Genomic DNA, 18,445 nt, shown 5'->3' on the forward strand with positions numbered 1-18,445 from the left:
TCTTGCTGGCAGTTGGGAATTTTCCCTAATGACAAACAGCAACCACTAACTTGCAAATAGAACAACAAATCTGTTAGCCCATTGCATTTTGAAATTTCCAAATGTCCATTTTCCACCACCTGCTCAACTGTGCATTGGAAGAAATCAGCTTAGATAAAGTTTAGGAGAAGGAAGGCTTCCAACTGGCTTGACCAGGTAGAGATGCTGCTCAGATAATTTTTTGTTCAAAAAAATTTGGTAGTCCAGCCATAAATCCTCTCACTCACCTGCTGCATACTTTGGTATCCCCAGACCCAAAAAAATTAGTTTTAAGCAAGAATAAAATAATATCCCCTTCCCTGCTAATGGTTCCTGCACAGCCATAGCAGCAGCTCTGGGTTCCTCAGCAAGTCTAAGCACAGAGGCCCACACAGTTTGGCTCTCAGTGTACAACCAGCATTTGGATACAGACTTATTACAGTACCTACAGCTCCAGGACACCTTTTGATAGGATATATCTGCTTTCAAATGTTGGTCTTATTTTTTTCTTTGTATATGGTGAGTTATTACAATCATAACCATTTGAATTACCTTTTCACCACATACTTTACCTCTTTGAAGGTAGAATTCCCATTTGAAGAATAAATTCTAATTATTTCCTTTTAAGAGGAGTTAACTAAATGATATGAAACCTTTGAAAAAGCCTTCCCCCCCCTTTCAAAGCACTGACTGATAACATCCTTATGTGAGCTTTTTCCCTTTAATGAGGAGCCAGAGCTATCTGAAAAGGCATTTGGGAAACTGCATGTGCAGAACAGGAAGAAAGGAAAAAAAAAGGATACATTTTCTTACTAACCCAAGTAAATATATTTTTAGGCAAGATAGAGAAGAGGTTTCCTGGACTAGCTGCAACACATTCCTTGCTGCAGCAGTTTTGGGATTCTTATAGGCAACCTTGGCAATGAAATATATATCCTGTAAATAATATATCGATTTTGCTTAATAGAAGACCACTGGAAAAAATCAAGCAGGAAAGCAACAGCTGGATGTGGATAAATTGCTTCCAAAAGAACACAGTGCGAAGGGAAGGGAAGGAGAGGATCCATGGCAACAGCTTCTTTCTGTGCTGCATCTCCCAAAATTAGAAAACCATTTTGCCAGTGCTACAAACAGGTGAATCAAAACTATAAAAAAATATTTGTAAGGTATTCTCATCTCTGGAAAAGAGGGTGCTAACCACACCTGTTCTTCTGTGAAACATATTTCTCTCTATGCCCAAGCTTAAGAGGTTGGTCTGTGAACAAAAGGAGCCCATTACTCTGGCCAGAGTTTAGACTGGGTCTGCTGGAAACTTCAACCTATCTAAATCACCACATGGAGCTCAATCCCTGAGCTAAACATGGGAGTAGACAGTTATTGCATAAAGATGGATTTTCTCTGAAAAGCGTTGGATCTAAATAAATAATACTTGGCTTTAAGAGAGCTGTCTGGTCAGTTGATTGGCAGCATGCTACTGTTTCTGCACAGAAGTACAAAACAGCACTTAGACCTGCCCAGACAATCTCAATTAGTGCCTGGCCACTGCAGCCCAGGGCTCTGCATCAGTGGGAGAGACACAATGTTCCCCTGAGAAAAAACAACAGACCTCTCACCAAGACCTTAGGAAGCAGATCAACAAGTATCAAAGGCGCAGTTAGATGATTAATAGGAGTAGCAATTGATTGCATGCCAATATTTTGCTTTAAAAAGTAGTGTCTTTTGTCTATTGTGATGATAAATGAGCCAATATTAATAAAGGAAACACGGAGTAACAATAAATTCTTTAGTAAGAGTAATAAGAGCAAAATAAAAGATAGACCTACTTTATTATTCAGCCAGGTGGAGAAATGATAGCTGATTGTGCTGTGAAGGCTGAAGTGTTCAATGGTATTTAAAGGAGTCTTCACACAAAGGATGGCCTAATATGTTTGTTTTTAACAAGAAATATGCAAAAAAAAATTAGATGGAAGAGGTATGGATAAAGGTATGAAATAAACTGAAAAATCAGACCTGGTGAGCTTCACCTGGCAGGAAGAAGAAGCAAAAGGGTGTTCTTGGATGGGGACAATGGCAAAGACCTTCACTTTTGTGGGAATAATCACCCAGCTCAACTGCTTTAGGCAGCAATGGAGTCCACAGCACTGGAGAATTTTAGGGATATTTCAGGGGAAATGGAGTTAGAAGTAGACTATTTAATCCTGCCCTCAGAAAAGGGCAGGATAGAAGTACAAAGATAGAAGTGCTTTTGCAAAATTAATTTTCTAAAAACTGGAAGGTTGGATAACTTTTACATCCACCCTGTTGTGCAGCTTTCACTCAGGCAATGATGTCCACCTTTTCAAAATATCTCATGGCCTGACATGCTGAGTTCTTGAGAAGCGGATCTCTGACTTTGGCACCCAAAAAGACATCAGCACTTCTGGTAGTGAGTCTGAGAGTAGAAATGTTAGCACTGAAGCTCTTGGTGCCAGGAAGGACAGTGCTTGATTGCTGATATATTTTAACTTTGTAAAAAGCAGAAATCTTGAATTCTGGTAATTGTAACTTTACTCCAGATTTGGTTATGGGTTATTTTATACTCTTCTATAGCTACATGCAATCAACTATAACATTTGTACACAAATCATCCCTGCACAGAATAAATCCAGAATGAACTAGAATAAATCCAGAAGGAAATCCATAATAAACTGGAGAGATCGTGCAGTTCCAGTTCTTCACCCAACACCTGCAGCCCCACTCTCACATACCACTCTATCTCAGCTCTTGTGTAAACATGTCTTGTTTCTATGGCAACAGCTACATCAAGTATTCCTTTCATTAAATGGAAACATTCTGAGCCGGGAACAAACATGCTGCATTAGCTGAATTCTTTGTAATTTGAGAAATGTTTGTTCTCAAGAAAAATAAATCATGGGGACCTGGACACTGAAATTTTAGCTTGTATCTTTTAACTTTAAAGTCACCTATAAACTTTCTGCTGAAATGGCTTTTCAAGGAAATGTGAAGTCATTGACCTCAAGACATCTTCATTGAAGGGAATCTTTGCTAAATATCTTCCAAGCTTCAAGAGATCAATACATGGGCTGCTCACTGGGTGTTGTAGCATCCTGAAAGTCTTGGGAGCTCAGAGAGCTTTGGGAAGCTCAGCTGGAGCCACAGACCTCAATATCCCCAGTCCCTGTATCTGGGACTGCAGGACTGTGCATCTGTTCTCAGGGCCTGTGACTCTCAGGTGGGATGAGTCAGACCTTGCATGGAAAATGCTAATTCAAGAGAAAACTGAAAAAGTACACTGAACACTCATAACTTGTGGCTAATTTAGAACAGGTTTTGAGGGTGCTTTGTTCTGCTTTTTTGGGTCCATTTTTTAAAAAAAATTTAAAAATAAAAATAATTTTCTATTAATACAAAATAGAATGTTTAGCTATAACTTGCTGTGCAGCTACCCTGCTGTTATATATCTAATAAAGTAACTTGTGTACTGATTCTTAGACTCATAAATGCCTCAAGAAACAATCCATCCACTGTAATCCTCAGCATATTTTAGGCTTCTAAACTTCATTAGCCATTCCTATGTTGGAATTATACAAAACGAAAATCTGCCTTCCACAGAAGAATTGTATCTTGGCATCAACAAGCAATCCATCATTTTCCTGGATATTCTACTTCGTCAATTAACAACTTTTTGATTAAAAATGTGTCTTTAATTTATAACTTCAACATGTCTGACTTTAGGTTCTAGCAGCTTGTGCTGACTGCTTTTCTACAGAAAGTCCTTTAATTACCAGTGTTCTGGTGGTTTTTTCCCCACATGAAGATACAGACACACTATAAGTAATCCTGCAGTACTTTATTTAGTAAACTCAATAGATTGAATTGGTTTTCATCTCCATTGCAATTTTCTGGGTAAAGTTTCACTTTTATGATTCACTTCTCTACTCTGCAATATTAAAACTGTGGACAGGGAAACTGAGATGGCATGGGAAACTCCTGGAGGATTTTTTTGTGAGAGAGTAAGTGGGGAAAAGAATGAACAAAGGTTGTTTCTGCATCCATCTTATCTAACAAGAAATACATGGACACATGTATTTTTTTCACAGCTATGCTACTAATTCTGTCTGAATTCAAGTTTATGTCAGATTAGTTCTGATTCAACTGTAACACATTTCAAGCTTTCAATTTATCTATCAAATAAGGTTAAAAATTATTCCATTTTTAGCCAATACCATGATGTTCTTCCATTCCTCTGAAGTGCACATGGAGTTCTAAGATTTTTTACATGAAATTTAACAAATCAGAGATCTTTCAGACAATTTTTATGGAATGCCATATGTTGCTTTTTGGTTTATTTTGCTTTGGTTTTTTCCCTAGTTGATAGTATATATCTAAGAAACTAAAGAGTGGCAAAATATTTGTCCTTGTTTATGTGGTAAAAGTAGAGCTCAATAGCAATTTATAGCTAATTTGGACATGTTAATTTGTTGAAACACAAATGATGCCGGGCAGAGAGTGTTTATTTGAAATATCAGACAGCTTAGCTGAGCTTTTATTTTCCCATATTTCCTCTTTATCAGTTTTATTCCTTATTTTCAGGAGCATAAATTAATAAGTGACTGTTCTGGAAAGAAACTGCCTTGTGCTCTTCCCCTCTGAGCATGACAAATAAGGGTTTCCCTCAGCCTACTGCCTCCAACTTCTGTATCCTATACCCTTCCTTTCCATTTTGCCTTTATCTCTTTTGGGGAAAATGAGTGAAACTGTAGTGCTGAGGTAACACATGGTTCACCCTGTTTGTCTGTTGGATTTTTCCATGTACCTGCTGTTGGTTTAAGATGTAACATCTCAGGGAAAAGAAATTACTACCATTTCATGTTGCCAAAATGTCTAGTACAGTGATAGATTGCTGCTTATCTGAGACACATCCTATTCCTTTTCATCTTCGCATTATATGAAAATATACAGAAATTTGCTTGCTCTGGTGAGTGTTTAGGAAACAGACATAATGGGGAGAAACATGATGAGGTTTACAACAGCAATAAAAACAATATCAGACTTTAAATGGGTTTCTTTCACATCCAACTCAAATGAACCTTCCTGTTAAATTTTAGTAATGCCAATTTTACTGCATTCCAAACAGAACTTATGAACCTGAAAACACATCTTGGACTCCTATCAGAGATTTTCCATCTCTTTTCCTTCATAGTTGCATCGTTCCAATTGTGAATTCAGTTCCTCACATCTGTCTCCCTATCCATATAATGAAACTCCTATCTGCTCCAGAAAATTGTTAGCTTTCATCTGACAAAGTTATTCTTCTTTCTCCAGTTTCTTTCAGGTCTTCTCACAGGTTTTCCTTAGAACTAGAATCTCCAACTTCACATTGTTTCTGCGTGACATCTCCACTATTTTCTGCCTTTTTAATTTTTAACCCACATTTCCCTCTGCTGTTTCACAAAATCCTTGAAATTTTTACTGTGTTGTTTCATAAGTCTCAATGTATGTGAACACATATGTAAGTACTTCAAACAGCTTTATGTTTCTGTCAAGCCTTCCATTATCTCTAAGAAGAATTTTCAGGCCAGGGAAAGAAAACAGCTTTTCTACAGATTTCTTCTTTTGCTGTCACATGGTTGTTCCCTAATGCTATTTTGCTGTGGTACTGAGAGAAATATATTTCTGCAGTTGATTTCATAAGTATTTTAAATATTTTGATACTTAAACCACAGTAGAACATATACTGGGTGTCTTTTTTCTTTGAATTGCAGTTCTCACTATTCTTTCACTGCTTTATTGCCTGTTCTTTACCTTTCAAGATGTGTTCTGAACTATTTCATTTTCCCAGGTAATACAATTTCCAAAGCTAAAGTTCTTATTTTCTGCAGTAGAGTCAGCAAAGTCAAGCTTTCAAATGGCAGAGAGCTCTCCTGCTCCTTGGAAGAAGAGTGTTTCACACCCACTGTCAATCATGGCCATAGTGCTTCTTTTCCTACATTTATTACATTCTTGAGTGAAGATTCATGACAGCTGACTCCTCTATCAGCTGAAAAACTCAGGAACACACGGATCCTGTGATACCTGGCACCATGCTCTCAGATCTGGTGACTGGGTAACAGAGCAGGAGCTCTGAGGCTCTAGAGAGGCTTTGCACACACACAGGAATCATATTCCAAAAAAAAAGAATCTGTGGAAACTGCTCAAAGGGGACCAACATGATTAATCCTCTGTAGATTATCTGTGAATACTAAGGAACCTGCGGCACCACTTTGGCTTTCTGAATCCCACCAGCATGGCAGACTGTTGGCTCTGTCCTCAGGAAATGGGAGTTAAGGGTTTGTTGTTTGAAGAGTCTGAATCAGGACATGATTTACCTTTTTGAGAAAAAGAACCCTAATCATTCATTATTTTCACCATTAATTTATGATTAGTAAGTCTGAAATATACTTAAATATACTTACTGTGGAGAATGTTGTATAAAAAAAAAAAAGAAAATTAAAAAAAGCCAACTAATTCCTTATCATTGAGCTTTTTAAATCTATTTCTTGAATAGATTAAGCACTATAGTATGAGGAAAAACATCTTTCACTTGCTTTCAAAATTGATTAATCGGAATTATTTTTATTTTTTTTTACGACTGGTACACTTTGTTTTCTGCCATCAATCACATTAATGTCCTAGAACATTCTGAACACATGTTCTGCTGTCTCTAATTGACAGTGACGCAGCCTAATTAGAGGAAGATACATGCAAAGTATGTCACTTAAGGTGAACACACATGAGGTAATTCCAGAGTCATTAGAATGAAATGAGCTAAGGATGCAGGCTCACAGACTGAGTGGAATGCTAAAAGGAATTCGTAGCATTTGGAAGACATTTTTCACAAATAGGAACAAGAGAAACCACCCTGGTCAGAAGGGCAGGCAGAAATGAAAATATACTATTTCAGCCAGAATAGGCAGGGTATCCACTGATCTGAAACCAGGCAAATCAAGCTTAAATTTTCAAGGTACATAAATAGTTTATCACAATTTGACAGAATCTAGTAGTAGAGGTGTTACAATCAAAAAATAAAGTTGGGAGACATTTATTTCTACAGACTCTAACTGTACTCTGTCTCAGAGTTCTTCAAACAACCTCAAATAACCTCAAACAACTATGTGTTAGTTACCTTAACTTTTATTTTCATATGATTTAAGGAGTTCTCACTTGCTGTCTTATTTCTACAGCACTTTGGCAATATTGCATCCAACCTTCAGAGCTGTTCACTGACAGTGCACATTGGTGAGTGGATTAACTGCAAAATAGATAACTTGAGTTGAACACAACTTTTGAGACTTCAAATGTGCAGTATAAGGTCCTACTCATTCAGTTTGATGATGGCACACATGATGTTAACACAAGATGGTACAGCTAGCCAAGGAAGATGCATAATGTTATATTAAATGGCAAAAATATGAGATATGACATATTTTTGTAGCCAAATTATCAACTACTTTAATCAGCAGTAGGTGGGTCATTTTTCCCATTGGGCCTTCTTTTTAATACATGAAAATATTAGTATGTAGGCATATTAACGATTTATGAAGCATAATTCAAAAGAAATGCTATCTCATTATATTAATGAGGGCACCAAATACTTTGATTCAGAGAATAATAGAATCATAGAATGTTTTGGGTTGGAAGAGACCATAAAGATCATATAGTTTCATGAACAGGAATTCCTCCCGCTAGACCAGGCTGCTCCAAGGCCCATCCAGGTTGCCAATGAGCTTTCTGTCAGGTCACACTACCACTCAGAAGTTGATTTATGTGACATCAGTCAGTAAAGGTGTTGAAACTTGATTTTATAACAGCACTCCTAGGGAAAAAAAAGGCAAAAAGCAAAATCTTAACCCCCTGCATAACATATTTCTTATAGATGTACTCCAAAAATGTCTTTCTGCAAGGTGTGCAGCAGAAGAACCCCACAGTACTTTAAGTGAATGGCATCATCTAAGGCCTTGCTTAATACATTGGCATTTCTCTTGACATGAAATAAGCTGACATTTGTCCACCTATTGCTGCCAAAAGCAGAAGTGCCCTTCAAAAGTACCAGACTATAATGACTTCTACTAAAACAAGGGAATTGGCACCTGGCTGAATTTCAAAAGCTCCAATGAATGCCCTGACTGACAAGTTAAACAGGGTCCCCTTGTGTGTTTGCTGCAGTGTTAAGGCAGGCACAGCCCAGCAAAGAGGAGCAGTACCCAGGGAGCAAGGACACAATGTGGCTGGAGATTCTGTAGGTAAAACCAAATGTGGCTTTGCCATCTGTTCCAGTGCATAAACAGATTAGGAGTGTCATGCTTTTTATCTGGATCAGCTCATTTCTCTCCTATTAAGTCACTAAGGCTATGTAAATCCAGCTTTGCATTGACTAATTTGAATTTAGAACAATATCTTATCTCGCTGGGCCACCCAGGCAAAAGTGATAACAGAAAGGAGAGTGTTTTTCCTGTCCTGTAATTAACATTTCATAGCCTCTATCTGCAAGAAATTATCAGTTCAGAGTCTCTACTGTTTCTGTAATCCAGCCTGCTCAAGCAATTGGTGTATGAGCAGGCATTAATGCAGAGACTGTTTGAGGCACTGTGGCATCATATCTGGATTTTTGAACTTATCTGTGGAAGACATCATCCAAAAACAGAGAGGTAAAATCTTTCCACAGCTCTAAATATTTACAGGATTCATCCAATTTTAATGTGGCACCTGTAATAAGAAAATGCTGGTTTATCTCAGCCTTCAGAGAATACCCAATTCTGCCCTGATTCATGGCGGGATTTCCTATATTAGCCCCTAAAAATAATGATTTGTCTTGCTCACTGTGACAATTTGACACTGCAAGCATGAAGACCTATTTTAAGCATTTTCTAGTGGCATTCTTGCAAAAGAAGCATCTCCCCAACCTCCTTTTCTGTGGCTGACTAACACAGAAACAGGCAAAATGTTCCAAGGAGGGAAAACAGTACTCAATTCCCTCTAAGTGGCTTGGTGTGCCAGAACACTGAAGACATACCAGAAGGAGAAAATTAGTCAATCCACACAAATTGGTTTTGCTTGTGAAAATTCCATCTCAAGGGTGAATTAATATGTTACTTTGGCTTTCACTATGGAAGTCACATCAAAATATTCCTTTCCAAATCAGGATAGTCACACCCAACAAGTTTTCCAGTTTCATCTTCGCATATAATAATGGACGATGTCTCTTCAATGTTCAGCCTGAAAGCAAATGATAGGGATATTGTACATTTCTTTGCTATTCTTTAATATGTCTAGATGAAAAATGCATCTTTCTCTCGGGAATGGGTTTCATAGTTCTTCAATTACCATCAAACTTCTCTTTCCTGAGGTTTTGCAGGATTTCCTTTAAGAATAATATAGTGATACCCAATGAGCTCAAGTTCAATTAGATTAATAATAACATTTTATCTGTTAACATAAAATCCAATATTTTATAATTAATTATAAGTGAGGCCATAAGGATGTCTGATGTCCCCTTGAAATAAGGGACAATTTTAGATCTGATTTCTATGGAGGGATCATTTTGCTTCTAAACACAGAAGCAGGTGACCTTTTTTCCCAAAAAATGCTGATATCCAAGAACTTTCCACTGAAATGAGGACAGTGCAAACCTTTAACAGAAGGAAAAGATCCAATTTCCCCATCAGAAACGTTGCCTATGGAGTGCCTTCAGAGGGTCAGATTTTCATTTCCTCTAAGGCACTCTGACGGAACTGTATTGTAAATAAGAATTCAGACCCTGTTGTACTGGAGATTTGTGGTGTATTAGAGGAAAAACAAACAAAATATAGAAAAAGGTAAAGTTATGAATGCAGCTCTTTGCAGAAATGGGCCAGATTATACCAGGAAAACAAGAAGAAAACTTTTGTTGGCTGTTAGCTGAGGGATAAAGGAGTGCACAGAGGTTGGAACCTGGTTAACAGAAACGGATGATAGCAAAAAAAGTTATATCAGACATACTGATGGAAAAACATCTTTGACAGTAAAGATGCACTTAGCCATTAGCAATTATAAGGGATTTCTTATCTACCAAGTCAGGATGAGGAAAATCATGAAGGGTTCATTAACCACAAATGGCAAAAGCTAGAGTTTGGGTGTCTGTGTGCATGTCATTCTCTGTTTTTCAGAAGTGTTTGCATTGCTCTGAGATGACAGACAATGTCAGCAGGAAATGATTCATTCTGAAAATGAGGATGGTTTTATGCATGTCTCATCAGTGAGTTCCAGCCAAATTGCAGATACATTAATAATGACAAATAATTTGTCCCAGGGGGATTTTAATTATTTAGCTATCAACCCAAAATTCAGAAGACACTTTCAGTATTTTTTGTTTTGCGCTTATCTTACTAATATGTTTTCTTTTAACTATTCCCTCTGCTTACAAATTTGAATTCATTTCTTTTTGTATTCCCCTTTTTATACAACAAAGGAAACACCATAAATATCAGATGTATAAAAAGGCTGTGACAAATCAAGTTAAAATAAGGGTTTCTTATAAGTGTTCTTGCTTACCAATTTACTATTATTCTTTTCTCCTATAATGTCAATAATCCCTTCTTTTTTTTCTTTTAAGAGAAATATAAAGGCAGGAAAGATCTCTACTATCTCTACTATGTATGTTTTTTAACAACTGTTTCATGAGCCATAAAGTCCCAGCTTAAAGAAATCAATACCTTGGGCATACAGTTGTAGAATAAATAAATTAAATTAATTAAATTTAATTAATTAATTAATTAATTAAATAAATGAGATTTCCTTCCCCAGCCCAATATGATCCCTACCAGGGGAAAGAAAATAATGAGACCTGTGTTTATATTTGAAGTGTCATGGCACAGGCCTTATCTAAAATATAGTTACATAAATAAAATACAGTTATTACATATCACCACAGTCTCTGGGTCAGTGCTGTGTTTAAATACATGTGTCAGCTGACTGAACTGAAGGACATGGAAGGTATAAGACATATGGAGATGGTTTATAGAGAAATTTAATTCCTGGACCAAAACTGGATCCTGTGATTTTGCCTCTCTCACCTATACAGTGTATCAACCCTGCTAAATTCTCTAAATATTTACTGTGATGAACATATATCCCCTGGTAGCTCCATGAGTGTAAATAGGAGTGGTTTGGGAAATATCTTTGACAGCCACTATGGAAAGCTAAGCTTAGGCACAGAATCTGCTGTAAGTCTTCAGTCCTTTAAAAGACAGAATTACTACACTTTTGACAAGAGAAGGACACAAGAAAAATAGGTGACATTTCTCCTCAATAGCATTCTGATGGACTCCTAAAGTGCAGCCAATTCTGCTTCTTCACAAACCTTGGTGTGCTGTTTGACAGCAGCATGACAAGAAATGATGAATTTGGCTGTTTGTAAATCAGTGAGGGATTAGGTTGGGCCACATTTAGCATGGTGAGATGACTGCTCCTGGCTCTCAGTTCCAGCTATTAGATACATTTTTGATGACTGGGACTTGAGCACTGTTTGAAGGTAACAAAAAGTACTAATTTATCTTGGAATAAACCTCATGCTCTGCTCACCTCCAAGTTCACACTAAATTGGTGTTTGCTGCATGATCTGCTTTGGTTTCTGGACAAAGGGTATTTTATGTTTCATTTTCTCTGAGGATATGCACCTGTGCAATTGATAAAAAAGTGAACATGTGAAATTAATAACTACGGTAAAATGAGTAGGTACAAACCTCATGACAGCTCTGGCTGTGATAGGAAGAGTTCAATATTGGTTGGTAGTTGGCAAGGGAGGAGTGGCATTATCTCTGAGCAGACTGATGAGCTTAAATGCATTGCTGAGAAAGTTCAGTGGGGTTCTGTGGGACACATGGAGATCAGCTGTAGCCTGCTGGTTGCCTAGGCTTAGCTCAGTGGTGCTGATGTTATGTGGTTTACTCAAGAACTGGACCAAAATCTGCCCCTGTCTCTTTCTGCTGCCTGCCTGTACTCAGAGATGCCATTGCAGCTCACATCCATGCAAGAAAGATCACTGTCCCCTGAAGCCAGAAGATTGATACAATATGCAAAATTCCTCTTATTTAAGTAACATTTACAACATTTCACTGTATGTAATAAGCATTACATTTCGATTTCACTGTATCATGCAACAGTATTTTGAATCAGGGGAGAAATATGTACTTTTTTTTATCCACACCTCCAGTCTTCTAGTCAGTGGAAAGAACCAATCAATTCCCAAATTGAAGGACATGTTTATTTTAATGTTGAGTTTTAGAAATTATAATACTTGAAATTAATTCTACTGTCATGACCTACTCTCACTCAGGGAGTCATCAGAAGACATTTTTATCACATTCTTTTGCTTTTCCTTCTTAGAATGAAGAGTGGCAAAGGAATGAAGAGACCATGACTGCTTTTATATTGACTGTTCTGAATTATTTATTCAGACATTAGCAAAATCCTCACACTTTTGAGGTTAGTCTTTTGAATACAACCTAATGTGGAGCCAACTCTTGTTCAGTGAAAACTGCTCTAAGAAAACCACAGGAAGGATATGTTAAGTGTAATATTAACAGACTGACTCATGATTATGTCATCAGGTTCAACACTTCCTTGATTTATGATGCTAAGACTGTTTTGTTATTTTTTAGAATAGTCCTTTGCTGCAAAAATAATTTGTCCCATTTTTCCACAGCACTCACAACAATATGCAGATCTGTAAGTTACTCCTGCACAGAACATTCATAAAGAAAAGATCAGGGATGTTTGAGGGGAATGACTTCCTTAGTCATGTGGGGCCAGACACTCCGCTTAGGGATATGTAATATGATACACAATGCATTTATCTCTGTTTTAGTTCCCACTGAAAAAAATACCTTCATTCATTGCAAAGGTTTGATAAGTGTGCATCATCCTCCAACTGCACCTCATTGACTGCGAAAATTTTCTTGCAGATTGGGTTATTAGTACACTCAGCCTCCAGTTATCACTAAATGTCTTGGTCCAATATGGTAATTTTAAAGTTACACCACAGAAAGTGCATTTTTGCTCTTATTTGTTCGTCATTTTTCCTATGATCCTGTTGAGTTTCATGGCCAGTTATAGCTGCCACCATTGCAATACTGTTGGTTATGTCTGCACATCTTCCCAGAAACAAAGCAAGTGCTGGTAGCTTGGGAGAGGAGATGGGAGAATACATGGGGGGGTTTAGGGACCGCTCACCATAGGATTTCTCTTCTCTGTTCTGCTGCAGTAGAGGACTCCAACATGCTGTTTTCATACCTGATCACAGTTTGGTCACCACAGAAATACAGTTTGTAACCAACTTCCTCCCTCTGCTATCCTTCTGTGAAAGCAGATGAGAAAGAAGGGACCTGGGCAAGATCCTGCTGCTCTTGTAGGACAAGAATAAATGCAAGCCTGGCTCTAATTCTGGAGCACATCACCAAAGGGAAGGCCTTTCTGCTCCTGCCATTGCAAATGGAATGAGAAAGAGGAGAACAACTTTTGGGTTTGGCAAGGTTCCCCTCTTGTAAGACTGGTCAGCATGCCCTTTTGTGATCTTTAACCAGCTTTACGTGGACTGAACCCAACTTCATATAGTTTACACCTGAGCATGAAAGGGTGGTACAAGACTGTAATTCTGCTGCCTTGTGTCTCAAAGGCCTCTCTCTTCTTCAAGAAAAAAGGCTCCATTCACATTACTAGAATTCAGAATCCTCAAAAGTGGCCAGAGTTAGGGGACCTAGTGCCAAGCAGTAGAGGAGCTCTTCTTAAGGTACATTCATGAAGTACAAGAAATACTTTCTGTGTTTCTGCAGCCAGCTTTATTTCTGATGCAAGAAAAAGGCTTTGCAAAGGGGACAGATTGCCTTGCAGTAAATATATAAATAATACTTTACAAGACACTGGGAAAATGAATCTTTTGTGGAAACTGTGCTGAGAGAGTCTTGAAAACAATCAGGGGGTGAAATGGCAAGTAATTAAGGAACAAAGTATGAAAGCCACAATGTCTGCCAAAAAACAACAAACAAACAAAGAGCTAGAACATTGCTAATCAGTGTTTGGATTAGAACACAAGATAGGGGAATTCATTCAAGGAAAAAAAGATGGGACTTTCTCCAGATAAAACAGCTATTGTTGTAGGATGCACTTTTCTATTTTCCCCGACTAATTCTCGACAAAACATGAGAAAATCACAGCAGCTGAATTACAAGGATGTGCCCTTATATAAAGTTTTCTCTTTTCTTTCTCTAATGGGGGGTCAAGTATTTTGTGCATTCTATACCTTATTTCAAAATATCCCCACATAAGACTACATAGAATTAGCAATAATCAGTCTAAATCAAGGCACCTCATCATCATCCTGAGGAGGTCACTGCTAAACAGTCTCTTGATTAGAGCTGACAATTCCAAACATAATATTAGGCCTCCATAAAACACATGTGTCACTTTGGTCTCTCTCATTTTCCCTGAAAACATATGCTATTTGGACAGCTGTGAAGATCTCATCATTTTTTTACTGAAAGCAGGTATTTTGTTATGTGGGGGTTAATTGGTCAAGTGAACATGAACCCTTCTGTTCATGCTGACCCATTCTACTGTGAGTAACAAGTAGGTCAGGCACATCTCAGCCTTCTACAGCCCAGATGCTGTTGTAAATTAGAGAGGAAGGCTCTTGTAAAACCTTCTGAGTACTGAGACAGACTAGAAACAAAAGCAGTAATTCTGTCTGCTGCTTTTTGCCCTTTATAAGAGCACACCAAGAATTGACTGCAAACAGATGGGAAGTTATCAGCAGTCTATCAGGAGCTATCAGCAGTCTCTGAGAGTTTCAACTCTGCACCTTTGCGTGTAGTGATTGACACCAGTCTCGAGGAGGACTCTGAAGTGATTTTGTGTAAATGAAATAAAAAGGAATAGAAAAAAATGTGTCACTGAGTTGGTCCAGAGGGCAGCACTGCATTCAGCACTGTGGTGTAACAGATGTAGCTACTCTGTGTTGGTATGATGGTTTGGAGAATCAAAGGGTACAGCGTCTGCATAAAGTTACAAATCCTTCAGCCCAGATTCAGAGAGTTACTTAACATCTTAAAGCTCACTGAAATAGATGGTATGCACAACCTCCTAAACCTTTATGAATCTAGTCTGTTCAATCCACCTTCTTCAAACAATCAGTTTTACTTTTGCATACACAGCCCTTCCATTTCCCCATGAGGTTTTTTGAAGAGCTCCTTCAGATTAGCTCTGGGGAGAAGTACATGAGACTGAAATCCCATTAGCAGCTGGGATGCACTAAGTTTTCTCCTGGACACATCATCCAGGTTAATTTCATCCAGAAGGAACACAGGTTTTGTGCTTTGAGACTGCTCTGTGAAGTGAACCAGAACACAACTAAAGGAGACCACTGGGAGACTCCTTCCTCAAATGAATGCATGATCTTTGCTGTAGCTATAATGCAAAGGTTCTTAGGAACGCAGCAAGGATCATAAACAGAGTAGTGTTATTCCAGTGTGGCTCTGCCATTAATGCATACAAGCTGGATGAAAAACTCTGACAGAGGGAGGATGGCTTGTGAAGGACCACTTGGCTGTGTTAAGATGTCATTTATTTTGGAAAGCTATGTTATTTATATATCCTAAATTAATGGACTTTTTTTGTTACATATTTCCAGATAGACATGCTGATTTTAACATGCAGCATTCCTTTACACACAGCAGCTGAATGAAAGGAGCATTGCCTTAAATTCAAATGCATTTTTCCCCATATAACACAAAAAGTAAATATTATTCCATGAGGTGAAGTCACATAACTCGGTGTCCCACAGTTCTACTTCTTTCATTTCTCTCAAGGAATGTATTAGAATGTGGAGCAAGATCAGTATCAGACATTCTGAGGTTACAGACATTCTGAGGCCACCACAGCTTTCCACCTTATGGGTACTTGGCATGAAAAGCAAGAGTGGGGATTAAAATGCTGCTTCCAGAGGAAGTGTTTCATTTCTTGAGAGAATCATTATAAGCTGAAGTATTTTCAGAATCAAACACAAGTTCCAACTTTAACCAGAAAATCCATTAGAAACCACTCAAAATATTCCTGTCACTATGACTTTCTCTGTCCAACATTCTCTCCCTTCCATACATGCATCTGTCTCCACCCAGCTATTTAGATCAGGGAGGATTTACCCCTGGGAGCCTTATCTATCTTGTGAGCCAGGTAAAACCTAAATTAGATTTTCCTAAAAGGAGAAAGTGTTTTAACCTACAAATACAGACCATACACTGAAGCTTACTAGAAGGGGTTATTTGTAACAGAAAGAGCCCTAATCCAAAGGATAAAGAGCCTCCTGGATAGAAACCTGTTTTTCTAGCAGGTAAAAATATAATGTAGTGTGTCATTGATGTGTTATAACAGGAAAAAAAAATCAATAGAAGGAAAAAAATTCAAGCAGAGAATTTAATTTAGATGGTGAAACAATACCAACACTGAAAATATTTGTATCCAGCTGGAAATCGGAGGTGGCTTGCAATTGGATCAGTGTAATGAAATGTAATTTAGATCAATAACATCCAACAGGTACAGCTTAATTCTACATTGTGCTTCAGATTCTCATTTCTCTGTTATTTTGAATGTCCTGGACATCTCTTTTCCCATCTGGTGGCTCTGACTTAAACCATTTCTCTCCTGCATATCTACTGCTGTATTCAAAACAGGAAGAACCCGTGAAGTCAGCTTGCAAAGTGGAGCTAATGGACAGGTAATGGAGGGACTACCAAGCAGTTTTCTGTCTGTATGATGACAATACTGCCTGACTGCTGCATGGCAACCCCAGCTGGCAGCTCAGACACACACAAATGCTTTCTCACTCCTCCAGTAGTATGAGAGAGAAATTCAGAGGGGTATTTCTACCTCAGTGTACCTGCTTTCCCAGTTTCTGTGTGGAATAAGCTCTCATTTCTTAAAAAATGTATATGATCTACATATAATAGTTTGGCATCCCAGAATTTTTCAGCTTTTTGGATGGAATAAAAATAATGAGTAAGACATGATTCAAATCATACCCTATCATTGACCCATCTATTAGACAAAGGTTAAGTCTCTTTTCATGCCATTCAGGCTATTTTCCTTCATTGTTTATGTAAAACATATTCTCCAAGGCAGCTACTGTTGACAGATCCAACATGCCTTCACAGTTTCAGACGTAAACAGACACTGCTGGAAGATATGCCAGAAGTAGGATTTATTTTATGTTCTCGTAATTATCCACATAAAGAACATCAAAGAATGATTCCCAGCTGGATTATTAATACTACTGCTATTATTATTGTTCTTGACAATGATTCAGAGAAATAATCAAAATGTGGATAATAAGTAGCCTGTGTAAGTACAATACTCAAAGCCTTTGAGTGTTTTAACTGTCTCATTTACACTTGCAGACACCCAACATATCTGAAACCCCATTAAATAGATAATAGCTGCATCCAATAAAATTTGAAAAGCCATTGTGCTTGTTTACTGCAGTTGTCTTTGAAGCAAATGCAATTTTCCGTGCCTACTTCATAGGTCAAATTTTCAGGCCAATGTATAGCAGAATTTGAATTATATGGATCTGAACTTACACAGCGTTGTACCAGTCATCATTTTTTTTCAGGTGGCAGAAGTGAACTTGATCTGGTACAAATAACTATATTGCATGTTGCACACCAGTTCAGAGGATAGGGAATTAATTGTTTGGTTAGCTCTTCTTTGGTTGAATGAAAGGATAACAGAGAAGGTACAGATGGGCATGGCCCCAAATCCAGCTCTCTAGGATTTGTTGATAGAATGGGTACAACTCACTGTTATTGAAGTTTGATGATCCAAAACAGTGCCAATATTTCCTGCTGTTCTTTTTATATATGAGAGGAGCAGGGGCTCACAGGCTGCAAAATTTTGTGTGCAAAAATTGCAGTGGAACCAATTTCAGTTAATTAGGACCAAGAATCCTAACTTTTTTTTTTTATCTTCCATGTGCAAATAGCTCTAAAAACGGCAGTGACTGAATGATTATGGAGGAGAAGAGCTAATAAATAAATGTAGGGTTAGAGACAAGGCAACAAAAATATGTTATTAAAGCAAATTCTTCTTAATTCTTCATTAAGAAAGGAAAGAAGGGATTTGTCTTTGAAAATACTTGTGAATGAGGACTTATTTTCCTTCCTGGTCTTATTACTTCTGTATCAATCATTTTCTCTGTAAAAACAATTCCTTAGACAGTCAGTTGTTCTGTCTCACAGTATCTGCTGTTTGAGTCATTTAGAACTGAGTGGATGGACAAGGATGTTCTACACATTGAAATAACTTGAACAGACTAGAGTGGACAGAATCAAGCAGTGCCTCTTTACTTTGTCCCATAGGAGGG

General features: G+C 37.8%; 1 long non-coding RNA gene across 2 annotated transcripts in view; it reads left to right on the forward strand.

Annotated features, from left to right (window-relative positions):
- LOC135300912 (uncharacterized) overlaps positions 1-18,445 on the forward strand; it is a 69,239-nt gene that overhangs the window by 7,882 nt on the left and 42,912 nt on the right. Inside the window, exon 3 of one of the 2 annotated variants that reach the window (XR_010362659.1) lies at positions 986-1,345. The exons of the other annotated variant lie outside the window; for it this stretch is intronic. This is a non-coding gene — a long non-coding RNA (uncharacterized LOC135300912). Of the gene's footprint in view, positions 1-985; positions 1,346-18,445 lie in introns of those variants that run through there. 2 annotated transcript variants of the gene reach the window in all.

Source organism: Passer domesticus, chromosome 5 (assembly GCF_036417665.1).
Source record: "Passer domesticus isolate bPasDom1 chromosome 5, bPasDom1.hap1, whole genome shotgun sequence".
In the NCBI taxonomy this organism is placed as follows: Eukaryota; Metazoa; Chordata; class Aves; order Passeriformes; family Passeridae; genus Passer; species Passer domesticus.